This window comes from Galleria mellonella, unplaced genomic scaffold, assembly GCF_026898425.1.
Source record: "Galleria mellonella isolate WM207_F2 unplaced genomic scaffold, CSIRO_AGI_GalMel_v1 utg90, whole genome shotgun sequence".
Taxonomy (NCBI): Eukaryota; Metazoa; Arthropoda; class Insecta; order Lepidoptera; family Pyralidae; genus Galleria; species Galleria mellonella.
In genome coordinates, this window is record NW_026442172.1 from 764,636 (window position 1) to 777,725 (window position 13,090).

The following is a 13,090-nucleotide window of genomic DNA, read 5'->3' on the forward strand; positions in this document are numbered from 1 at the left end:
AAATTATTAATAAATAACAACTAATTATGCCATAACACTTTAGTTTTAAAGAATGGCAAATCTTTTTTGTAAGTTTTGCAAGTTGTGAGTATAACTAATCTAATTTATAAAAACACAGGAATACTAAATAAATGCATTGTGTCGTAGAACATGATAAAATACTAATTTATCTAGCAGGTATCCGATAAAAAATCATTATCTGACAATACAAAATTTAACGACCTGATTTATATGATATTGTAGCCAAATATCAGAAAAGGAACCTTATTATATGGTGTCCTTCATTTGTTATTATTTATATCTTGTGTCACTCTATGCGGGAGGCCTATGTTCAACAGTGAACAGGTAATTTATAACTACGATGATGATGATGATATTACAACACAACATTTCAACCTCCATGAAATTTAAGTGGCAATATAAATACGCCTTCCACAGTTTCTTAGACAAACAGGATATTGATTCGTAAAAAAATTAATATGAAACCGACAGCACACCTGCAATGCTTCTGATGTTGCGGGTGGTCATGGGCGGTGGTAGTCACTTACCATCCGATGAGATACATGCTCGTTTGTCTCCTGAGTTATAAAAAAAAAGTTACATAAATAAAACATTATAATACTAATTGCATAAAAATTACCAAACTTAATTTAAAACTAACGAAGATCAAAATGTCGTGCGATAGAAAGCTTTCTTTTTGGAACCGTTTAAAAAAAAGGATTTTTATGTATTTTTTAAACGATTCCAAAAAGAGACAATGAGTACTTTTGCACTCGTTTTATCTTTTTCATGTTCAGATTTCATACAGGGGCTAGATATTATAAAGTATCTAAAGGTGGCAAATCAAACTACGATCATCATAATGGCCACTGCACCTTTTGAACGGCTGAAAAATTAAAGGCATCTTTCTGGTAAGGTGCTTAAACAACAAGCTGTTTGGAGACAAAATAGTTGAGAAAGATATTATACTCAAGCAGTCGAATTTACATATTTCTATCTATTATTAGTACAGCAGTACTTATCTCTATCGCCTGTAGTCGAAATTCGATCAATAAGTAACTTAATAACAACATATCACGCTTATATGTTTTTTTATGCACATTGGACTTTTTGAATGATTATTAGTTTAATATATTTCTTCTTTTTCTTCATTTTTATTCTTCTTTTTATTAGTAATTGTAACGATTATAACATACAAGTGTGAATACAAATATTAACTGTACATCATAGTAAACATAGCAAAAAAGTAGATTTTTTGTCGAGGTTATTTTGACACCGAAAAAACGGCTACTCACGTAATCCTGGAATGTGAAGCTGTGGCCCCTTAACGTTTAGAAATCCTCGGAACGGTGAGGTCGCTCCATGAGGCCTGTGAAGATCCCAGGAAGCTTTTGTGCTTCTGGGCGGAGCTGAGTTGGCTGTAATAGCCACAACTAATACGCATAACGGCCTAAATGAGCACCGAAAAGACAGTTGAATTTACATTACATTACAAATCGACTTTGTATATTTAAACCTTAGATTTAAACATACACAATTTATAGAGAAAAATATACCTATTATAAGGCAATGACCTTAGATCCTTAACTATTGATCGATAGACACAATCAATTTAAAACGACATTGTAATAAAATAGTAGGTACAGACAGACATTACATAAGTAATTCAAGTCATATTGCCCAAATTTACAATTATTCGTTACGTTTAAAGAACAAAATCGTGACAATTGACCCAAAGCCCCTACTACAATTGAATGGTCAAAAAATGTGTACACACTGGTGTTTCTATTAGTAATTTCATTTAATACTAACCTCCGTAGCATATTGTATTGGAAAATATTTATTCTACCTATTAGACACGTTTGAAAAAAAAAATTGTTTTTTTTTTTATTTGAGGAACACACCAACAATACAGTATCATATTTTTCTAATACTGTTAATAATATAAAACAATTACATTAACAAAATAAGAATAAAAGTATATTATATATATTTTTCGTGGACTAGAACTCATTTCTAGTAAGGAAATATAATTTTTATTTAAATAAATTTAATCAAAATTGTTTCTAGAATTATAATTTTACCGCTGTTAATAATAATGACCGGAAAATATTTTTTTAATAATTAATAAATATACGGATTCTTGATACAATAGATTTTATTTTTAATACAATTTGACAATAGTTCTATTTTAGAAAAATAAAATTGACTTTAAACAATAAAAAGTAACAATAAATAGATTTTATATAGATAATAAGCTTGAACAAATTCTCAACACCCGTAGAGTTCGGAATATTGTTACCCGCTAAAAATAACTTACAAGAAATTCAAAGATGATCTTATTTTTTTATATAATTTACAAAGTATCACAGTAATATCATATTTATAGCATTTACTTATTAATATTGTCTTTATCATTACAAATTATCTATGGTTCATTGCTGAACACATTTATTTATAGGGTATTTTAGAACTAAATTGTTTGTTATAAAAGCAAAACTAACGACCATGTGGAGGCATCTTAATCTTATTCTACTACGTCTACGTATTGACTCAATGCGTATGTGAATGGTCGCAAAAACTATATGGGTCATAAACTCAAATAGCTCTTATAAATAACTAGCTATGGCGGCGACTTCTCTTAATAAATTGATCCTAGGATCACTTCGTACAATCTGTATTATCAATCTGTACCACACACAATAAAATTCATGTTTAAAGACCATTTAGTAATTAGGATCACTGACGAAGAAAATTTTATTAACGTGTATGTATAAATGTTACACATAACCCGAATTTATAATAGTATTTATGTATATGAATAATATTCGCTCAGACGTAGTTTCACAGGCATGCCAAGTGCGTACTTTCGTATTAAAGGAATATGGAGTTTATACATATTCTCCATCCTAACCTGTATCGTTAAAGAATTTAACAGAAATTGTTTTGATCGTAATATTTTATGTTAGGTACGTACTAGTTTAAAATTAAAATGAATATATAAGCTCTTAAATATAATACTATGATGTTAGATGTCATTATCATCGCTTAAACAGAACCATCGTTCGTCACTAAACATACGAGTAGAAAGATCTTTCTCATATTTTGTTACATATACAATTGTAAGCTACCTGCATTCATCAACTATTTTAGTTTATATGTTTTAACGGAATTGTAACCCCATTTGCGCTAACAGTATAAGCTGGTGGGACAACAGTGGGGAATGATAGGTATGGTTGGAACTAACACTTGAAACTGAGCATAATGGTTTCCAGCGCAAACTGTGAAAAGGTTGATCCGACAGGGTGTATTATTGGCAATGGGGACACTAATCTCCATTACTAGCAATCACTTCTCCCCACTGGTGATTCTAGTCAAAAGAATTTTATTATATACTTTATATCCTTTTAATATATATCATTACATATAATATATATCAAAAATATATATCTTTTTTATATATATATTTTTAATCATCATCATCATCTCAGCCGTTATCTGTCCATTGCTGAACATAAGCCTTCCCCATAGACTGCCATAAGGAACGGTTCTAAGCCACCTGCGCCCACTGACTCCCTGCAATGTATTTGCGATCGTCACTCCATCTAGATGAGGGTCATCCTACACTGCGTTTGCCACTACGGGCTCGCCACTCAAAAACCTTTCTTCCCCATCAGTTGTCGGTTCTTGCATAGAATAGACAATTCCTTCCTTTCCCGTGGATGTTGTAAAGAGCGACTAAGGGATGACGAAGGAAGGGCGTCAGCGTCCTTCTTAAAACATCTCTAAAACATAACTGCGGTTCTCAAACCGCCTGCCAAGCGTGGCAACTACTGGTAACCCCCTCCCTCGAAGGAGAGGTATATGTTTAGCAGTGGACCATTAAGACCTTTTTTTTATACAACTTAGAATGGCAAACAAACTGACGGCCCACCTGTTGGAAAGTGGTAACCGTCGCCTATAGACATGAGCAGTACCATGGACATAACAGAGTATACTGTTTCGCCCATGATACCCCAATGCGTTGCCATTCCTGAGGACTCAGGTGTTATTCCTCTGTACCCAGTAAATTCACGCCATATCCCACTCTTCAAACCGAACTAAGAGCTGGTATGTTGATAATGATGATGATGATATATGTCATCAAAATGTGGGGAATCATGCAACTGTCGTTGTCTGTACGTGGGCACTACTAAAAATCTTCTATTTAAAATCGTTTTTCAGCCGATATCATCAGAAACATTACAGTTAACATTGCTTCTGATTTGCTATAGACTGTCTTGTTCGTATTGTTATAATATATTCGAATCCGGTTTAGAAAAAAGTACTGTAATTGTGATAAGGTGAAAATTTGAAATTGTCAAGATAAAGAAATATACAAGGCCACTACACTCAGCATGATAATATTATATCAATTTAGGACTAAGTATAATGTAAAAAATTTGTTTTACCGGATTATTAAAAAGGGTATATTTATTATAAGTCTACTTTTGAATCTATACTTGATACAGGATTTACTTAGTCATTTCATGATCGTCCGGCTTATATGATTACATTTAAACACAATCTTATAAAGTTCAAATCTACATACCAAAAACGTTCTCTGCTAGCTATCTACTAATTAATATATAGTTAGATAGACAATTAAGTTATTTGCATTACTTACAGCACACAAATAATAACAGACATAGACATATACGAATGAAAATAGATAAAAGAATACATACCTATATTAAAAAATAAGGAAAATCCAAAAAAGAAGTAACATAATTTTTGCTTTCATGCGTACGCCACAGATGTCGCAAATACAAAAAGTCAATTTGTACTTGCAACAAACTCTCCTGTGATTGATAACACAGATAACAAACTAAACTAATCCGAATGACGGTGGTTGGCTCACCACCTACCACGTTGAATTAATAATATGCTTGACAAAATTTGACTATCTTGAAAGTTGCCATCACCAGAACAGTAACGTTGAATAAATATCTCTGACTATCCTATTAGAAATTATAGTCGTGAGCATATACTTTTTTAATTATACCGTCTTAGTACTCATATGGAACAGTAAGTTTATCAATCCCTCTGTGCAAAACTAGAATTATTATTTCCATCTGTAATAAGACCTTGAGTACTAAAATAGCGCAGAATCCTTTAAATGGATCTCTTTATATGTATTGCTGAATTATTGAATTGTTAAAAGAAACTTACTGCTAACATAAATTAACATCTATTTAGAGCTTCTCGCAGAAAAATAACAAAGAGATACTCTGTACAAACGCCTCGCTCATTTGTTTGGCATTCCAAGTTACATAAAAAAGGGTGAATTAGACAAATTCATAATTATCTTCATCGTATGAGTTTTTACAATACATAATCATCCAGTAATGAAAATACTGATATAATGTGTATATTAACCCAGATAAAAAGTACCAGATGACACTATGGTGTTTGAAATAGAGAATGATAAGAAAAGCAAATTCACTTTTACATTTGAAATATAAGTAACGATAATAAAATTATAAGTAGTTTTATGAATAAATACATAAAGGATTTAAAAACGATTTTTATACTCCTTAAAAAAATATGAAATGGTGTTGCAAATAACAAGAAGCCAACTCTAACTAGACCGTCTACCCAACACAATACAACGAGGAAGTCAATGTAGGTAAGGTAATGATATGATGCTTAACCGATTTCGATAAAACGTAGGCAAATTAAACTAAATAAATCGATTAAGTATAAAATGACATGATTTTATGATGACAAAAACCAATATCAATTTGAATAATTACTGACTCAGGTATTTCTTGTAAGGTTTTATTGTAATTTATTCTGTACTTTTTTCTAACCAGTTTGTCCAATTAAATGTAATGCATATTCTTTAACTTTTATTAAAAAAATACAACGTTTTATATGTACATAGATACGTGCACAAAATGTATTAGGAGATTATATATTAGGAAGAACAAACAATCACAAGAAATGACAAGAATTGTTTTTATATGTATAAATTGACCCAAAACACTTTATTGTTTGAATCCGAGTCAAATACACACTTATCGAACACAACCTCATGTTTTGGAAACCGGAGTCGTGAACTACAATGACCGCATATGATCTTCAATACGTCCTACAGCCACGACGCATAAGCTAAAAACGTTTAAAACAGAAGAAAACAGAGTATTTTTGTAGATGTATTTATAAGTACATTATGTTTTGCAACGTCTAAATGTTATTTATTTTGTTGAAAAATGAAGTCTTTTTGCATTAATGACAAATAAAAAAGTGTATAACGGTGACGACAAAAGCAAGCGAATAATTAATACCTTGAAATAGATTTTTATCTGACACCCAAATCATTATGAACAAGTTGCAAGTACTTTTGTAGTAAGTATATCATAGATGTAATATAACATAGGTACTTAAGAGCTATGCCTTATTTGCCATAGTGCAACATGCATTAGGATAAAAAGTATGCTATGTCAAAACAAGGTATGGTGTGTTACTGAGTTACAATCATATGGAACTTTTTACAAACCTGTATGTATAACCTACTAATATTTAAATGTAAAAATTTTAATGGAATTTTACTACTTGATCACGTTTAATGGATTGAATAGAAGTAAATAAAAGTTAGCAAACAGATATACATTATACATCACACATTTTTATTCTAATTCATAGATTAATATACAGAAATTTTATTGCATATACCTACATTCTTATCTATTTAAATAATACCAAATATAATAAATTGTATGTATATTATTGGAGTCAGTCTCTGTCGATGGCTACGTAACTTCCAAAATTAAAATCCCTTCTTTTCCTTACTCATTTCCAGTCCTGTTATTTAAATAATATTAAAAGATGATAATATTACTGAATGAGACCATAATTATAAGTATCACTGAAATTTGTGTATATACACAGCATTTATCATGAGATGTTTACCTATAATAAGGAAGTGCTTTATACTTTTAAAAAATTGTATTAGGCACACATAATTAGATAAAGGCTGCACTAATTACATTTAATATAATGTGGTTAACACCTGGATTTATAAACGTGTTAGATATCACAGCTATAATCCTAATACCAAATAGAAGCCTTCTCTCCACAACAGTGTCTAAGCCATTACGCCATATGCATTCATCATTATAGTCCTTCATAGATGAGTTTATAACTAAATAAGAACAAAGATTGTATAGGTAGTGTCCCTTATCAAATAATTACTGTGCAAAATATCTATAAATTATCATCTAATTATTTATTATTCACTTGTTCATATATTATAAAAAAAATTATAATAATTTTTACTTGATCAAATATTATAAGGAAGAAAAATTTTATTTTTTTCTATGTTTGGGTTTGTTTTTTTTTTTTTTGTAACAATAGATAAGATAACAAAAACTGCATAACTGATTTTAAGAATTCTTTTACTTACGGAAACAAAAAATATACCAATAAACCCCAAGATATAAGAGTCTGACTCGGCACACGGTACAGCAGAGCATTAGTGGGGGGAAAGGGGGTTGTTAGTAATGGGGTCTAATGAACCCATTGCTACCAATAAACCTTATTAAGTCGACCTCCACGCGGTTCCCCCTGGAAACCATCGTGGTTAATTCTATTGGAATTCGTCACGGTGGGCTAACTGATCATCCATTTTTTTTTTATTGTATTATTATTTATCATAATTCCCAAAGAGGGTTGACGTCAGGCAGGCGGCCGATCGTAAAACTATAAGCTAAATCCTTTTGTAATATGGATAAAACCATATTACGCCAACCCCAAATAATAATTGGGATAAGAGTTGGAAGATGATGATGGGCTAACTGATCATCCCCTATCATTCTTCACTGGTGCCCCGCCAGCGTAAACCGATAGCGCAGGCGAGGTTACCATTCCATTATCACGCATTAAAAAAGAACCTCAAGATATCAAAATTTTGCCTGTAAAACTAATTATTTGATGAGTGCAGTGAAAACTATTCATAATACATAAAGAAATGTACGTGTATGTTTATTGTACTCATTATTATCCACACAACTTATTTTCTATTCGTATATGTAAATTTTTTTTAGTAATTAGTCAAATAGGACTTTTTATTTAGAAGTTACATCACACATATAAATGTTGAAAGTAAGAAAAGTGTCGCGGTGTGAGTGGCCTTAATATTATTTTTATCTCCTATACGACTAAGTACTAATATAAAATACTAATTTATCTTTCTATCAATCTACCCATGCCCAGGACAAGTTGCCAGTATTCTCAAACGTCATTTGTACTGACTATCAACACACAGCCAAAATTATTAAGTCTGCAAAGCTGAAATTTGGGATATAGGATTATTTTATAACGTAAACATCCGCTAAGAAAGGATTATTGAAAATTTTAACTAAAAGAGAAAACACGACACCACACGTGCAAAGCTACAAGCAACAGTTTGTTTAAAATAAAATTACAAATTATTCAAGTGTTGAGCTAGATTGTAATATGAAACGGGTAACTTTAAAGGAGCGTGATCGAGATATATTGATTGATCGGAATAAGTCTATATCCTTCTCTATCTTAGTTAGTATTTGTTTACACCTCATTTCATGAGAATTGGTTAAGTTAAAGCATAAAGAAGTAACAATAAAATAAACTTACTTCTACATTTATAATGTTAGTAAAAATTTCTAACATTATAAATGTAATACAATAATTAAGTCAAGTAGTCTAATTGATTTATAAAACATACTAATTAACGTACATTGTACATAGAAAATATTTAAGAAAAATAATGGGAGAGATATTTATAAAACCAACAGAATAACTTATAGAAATTTTGACAATTTGTCTGTCTTTCTGTATATTTGTTCCGGCATCACGTAAAAATTAATTATTGCATGAAATTTACCAGAGGGAGACTTTGTACAAAAGTCGTTTGCTTGGGTACCTCTGTCCCATTCGTGTTTCAACCGTGAAGCAGTTGGGTTTGCATGGCTATGTTTCGATTTGAAGGGTGGGATATGGCGTGAATTTACTGGGTACAGACGAATAACACCTGAGTCCTCAGGAATGGTAACGCATGGGGGTGTATCATGGGCGAAACAGTATACTCTGTTATATCCATGGTACTGCTCATGTCTATAGGCGACGGTTACCACTTTCCATCAGGTAGGCCGTCAGCTTGTTTGCCATTCTAAGTTGTATAAAAAAAAAGAAATTAGTTGCTATTTTCATAGTTATATTCCTGAAGGTCTAACTTAAAAACTAGTGTATGTTTTTTCTTGATATGCCATCTAAAAGAAAAACGTCAGCAATAAAGACGCAAGTATGTAGGTACCATTTACCTGCAAAGGTATTTCATCGCGTCAAGTCGCAATTGTGTATTTAAAATAAAAAAAATTATGTTTCAACTTCTAAAATCTATGCGCACGAAGAAACGGTTAAAAAGCTAGTACTCGTATATCAGCTGTATCCCACAGCTTTACCCGCGTGAATCAATACATAAAGTATACCGTGTGCTAATTTAAAATATAACCTAACCGTGTATCAAATTTCATTCAAATCTGTTTAGTAGTTTTTACGAGAAAGACTCTATCCATGCTTACAAACTTTTGCATTTATAATATTAATAGGAAGTCTAATAAAGTGTACATAGTATATAAAATAACTTATAAATAACAGTAAACGAGAAACTGATGCAATTCATTTGAAATTTACAAGTAGTATGAATATGTTATTAGTAGGAACTGGAGCCAAAAGACGCCTCGTGTTTGTTTTGCTTCCGCCAAATTTTATGTTTATATATTTCTGTATAGTATCTATTGAAATATCCAGATAAACAAATGGTACTATAAGTACTTACTAACCAGTCTCAATCAACTGCAAGAAAAGGGATCGTCTAAAAGCCGCATATTAACAATATACCCTATCAAGTCGGCCTCCACGTAATTCTCTCTGGAAATCATCCGACTTATATTAATTGCATAATTTTTTTGCCTCTCAAGGCATGCAAATGTTTTTAATGTTACTACAAATATTACATATGTATAATATACGAAGTATATTTAGTAAAGACGTGGTGTTAAATGCTAATAAAAAACAACAGATATTGCTTTTGGCAAATGTAATCATAATAATTTCAAACGTTCAAATGCAAAAAAAAGCTTTCGACAAAGCGGTGTTGACCGGTTTAAATTTTTTTCCTTAGTTACTAAACTTTATACTGAATTCCACTATTTCGACGATCCGTGCCAAAGCTTGTACCAGTCACATGTACTGTGGGTACCATATTCCTATTTATAAATCTTTAGTTATGTGTGCCAAGTTCGACTACGTTTATTGTTGTGGGCAGACCCGACTGGTATTAACCTATTGCAAAATTTCCCGCCATTTTTCACAAATACTTATTTAAATATAGATATTTAAATATTATCCTTTATTGTATTCAAAAAAAGAAAAATCCATCATGTACCCATGTCCATGTTTATCAACCATAAATAAAAATAAAATTATTACTTTTTTCTTAAGTAAAAAAAAAAACAAAAATATATTTAAAATATTTTCAGCGTAATTTAGCATTATTTACTTCATACTGAAACAACACGAAAATAAACTTAATAAATATGAAATTCTAACAGATCATGTTCTTGGCACCAAACATCTCAATATTTCAACAAAATTACAACAGTCGGTTTCGAAAACACGGTGACACACAAACATAATTTCCATATCTATTATATGTAAACCTATAACAATAACAATACGATTCGATTTAGAATCGTAAACAATCCCGAATTTCTCCAAATAAAATAGCCTAAACGAAGCTTACGTCATAAATTATTATTAATTGTTTGGTTATTTGTCAACTTAGACTAATTAGTAATTAAAGTAACAAGTAATTGTCCTCACTACTGTTAGAATTGATCATCATCTGATGTACCCAATAGTAACTCTCCTGGTGTTACGATTAGAGCATACCTGTTTAGCATTTCTTACTAATATCGCAGTATAAGTATTAGTACTAAAGTAAAAATTATAATTAGATGATATCCGTATATGAGAGATATTTAAGAAAAATTAATATAACTGATCCTTATTTTAAAACGTTTCAGGTAAATTAAAACTTTGAACTTTCATTTTTAAGCAATTAAAATCAGAGGGCATTTATTACACGAGTATATTAGGCATTAATATATTTTATATATAATACGTAAACGTTTATTAGGAACTATACAGATTAAACTAAATATTACTGGGACATAACAACATATATCTAATACTCATATCAAATATAGACATCAATAAAATTTATATAAATATTTAAAATTCACGTAAATAATTGTCTGGTATACTAGACAACGCCGTGTTATTAGTACGTTCAACTCATTTAAAATTACTAAGTCTCAAGTACTTACTACATAATACCTAATTATTTGTTCTAGACACGATCCACGTGTTACGCTGAATTGATGCAGACAAGGCCGTAAATTAATGACGTATATAAAAATATCTAAACGCTTAGTTGTATTTACATATTCTGTAGATTAGATAGTTAAATACATATCTACATACACTTATCTATACTATGTACGTATGTAGTAAAATTGTAACGGTCAAAGTCTGTAAGTGTATTGAGGTTTTCGCCAAAATTAAATAGGTAAGCTGATATGTCATTTGAACTTTTATTATTTCATTATTAAATAGAAAAAGTATTAAATATCAGACATCGTCCAGTAACAATTTCATTATATTATTAGAGTGTAGTACCAGAGGGAGACTTTGTACAAAAGTCGATTACTTTAGTACCACTGTCTCATTCGTGTTTCTACCGTGAAGCAGTTGTGTTTGCATGGCTGTGTTTCGATTTGAAGGGTGGGATATGGCGTGAATTTGCAGGGTATAGAGGAATAACATCTGAGTCCTCAGGAATGCCAACGCATGGGGGGTATCATGGGCGAAACAGTATACTCTGTTATGTACATGGTACTGCTCATGTCTATAGGCGAGGGTTACCACTTTCCATCAGGTGGGTCGTCAGCTTGTTTGCCATTCTAAGTTGTATAAAAAAATTATTTAAATACCTCATAAGCTAAATATGACGTATATTTTTTTAGTGAATGATAATGGAATTATAACCCCGCCTGCGCTAATGGTATACGCTGGCGGGGCACCAGTGAGGGATGGTAGATGAGAATGAAAAAGCAGGTCAGTTAACCCATCGTGATAAATACACTTGGAATTAAGCACACTAGTTTCCAGGGGAGACCACAGGGAGGTCGACCTGGTAGGGTATATTGATAGCAATAGAGTCCTTAATTTCCATTACTAACAATCCCTTCCCCCAATATGACGTATATTAACACAAAAGGATCAATTATGTAGTAAACATTATTTTATTATCAAGTAGAGTAATTATCCTATTTGATAATAACTGATTTTACTTTTATTTATTTATTATTACAAAACTATATATTTTTTTCATATAATACATGCGAACAATGTCACGGGTACAGCTAGTACATAACACATATTCATGACAATGCCCAGACAATGATATAATTTTTGTGTGGTACAGTTTACATTGTTAACACTGAACTAAACACTTTTTTTAATTTATTGTCTGTTTATATAACTTTGTGGACATGTTTGTTTGTTATCATAAACACGTGTATCACACACCCTTTATTAGTGGCTTCAAAATAGGTATATACACATAATAAACTACCTATACTAAATAAACTAGCTATTTTTAGCACGTATATGAGAATATAAAATATTAGCTGTACCACGCGGTTTTGACTGTATCGCGATATTGATTAGCTTATAATCTTCAACAAATAAACAATCGAAAGTAAATATAACTTTTACAATCCAATAGTAGTTACAAAGTTAGAGGTATGGATGACAGAACATAATATCTATAGAATAAAATACAATTTGGAATCCAAGTACTAACGGACTTTGAGATAAAAAACAACAATAAGTGCTTACTGTATTTTATAGACCGGACAAGATTTATCAGTAACGGGGACTAACTAATAAAATACGTGGTTCATTCTAAAAACTCCTAGAAACCATCGTGGTTAATTCTTGT